This window comes from Helobdella robusta, assembly GCF_000326865.2.
Source record: "Helobdella robusta unplaced genomic scaffold HELROscaffold_82, whole genome shotgun sequence".
Classification (NCBI taxonomy): domain Eukaryota; kingdom Metazoa; phylum Annelida; class Clitellata; order Rhynchobdellida; family Glossiphoniidae; genus Helobdella; species Helobdella robusta.
In genome coordinates this window covers 287,742-289,058 of record NW_008705476.1, presented here as the reverse complement: position 1 = coordinate 289,058, position 1,317 = coordinate 287,742, and positions in this window count along the sequence as shown.

The window sequence follows — 1,317 nt, the reverse complement described above, 5'->3', positions numbered from 1 at the left end:
ATGATGGTGGTGAAGATGATGACAAACAAATTTTATTTACGATATCACACGTGGCCCGTTGCCTGGTTTAATGGTGATTAATCCTTATTCACTTGTGTTGCAACTTTATTTTTATTATGTTTTTATTTTTATTATATTTATTAGTATTATTATTTATTTATTTATTATTATTCAATTTTTCTAAATAATATTGAATAATATGTTCTTATTTTATAGGCGTTGATTTGACTTTAACAAATGTTGTCATTAAATTCTATTTAAGAAAATGCCAAATTATATCGAAGAGTAAAAAAAATTAATCAAAATTAAATCAAATTCTCGAAAATGAAATAAAAACTTGGAATCATGTATAAATTAGCCAACAGTACCACAAAACTTAAAACTACCTTGAAACTATTTTAACAAGTGGGCCGTATCTTAGACAGTTTCACCGCTCAATTCCGCTACGTATAAAATACAAAAAATGAACAATCTATTAGGGAATAGTCAACAGTATCCAATACAAAACAGCACAGATATCTCCAACTTTGGCCAACTTTGATCATTCACCTACTTATATATAGATTGTACCTATTTATATATACTTATACCCATACCAATATATTTATATATGTGTGTGTGTATATACGCATATAATAAGTATGTATATGTGTATGTATATATATATATATATATGTGTGTCTGTGTGGTATATACTGTATATGTGTATTAACTTGTATTGTATAACACACATCCTTGTGCTCTATCGTCAATAAATGTTCTTATATATTTAAATTTATATAAGATTAGTATGTGTGTGTTTGTGTGTGTAAGTGTGTGTGTGTGTAAGTGTGTGTGTGTGTACACGTGTGTGTACGTGTGTGTACGTGTGTGTGTCTATTCGTTTATAAATTGTTTGTAATAAATTAGAGCTGTTAGATTGATAGCTGTTGGTTGAGCAATGATTGGAAGGAAGGAAAGACGCATTTTATTTGTGTATAAATTCTGCTTGGGTCTAAAGAATTTATTTTTAAAAGCTTAATTTACTAGATAAATTATTAAATTTAATAATGTCAATTTATGAATTATATTAGATGACAAATTTTATTTAAATTTTTAATTAAATTATACCTAATACATACAAACTTAACAACCCAAATACAAGAGATTGATGAACAAAAACCTATCATGTTATCGACATAAGCCTACAGACACCACCTAAATCTGAAAATAAATAAATAAAAAGGTAAGACGATAAACATAGAAAAATAAACAACCATAGAACGGTAAACATAGAAAAATAAACAAGGATAGAATAAGAACAATATAGCATAGAGA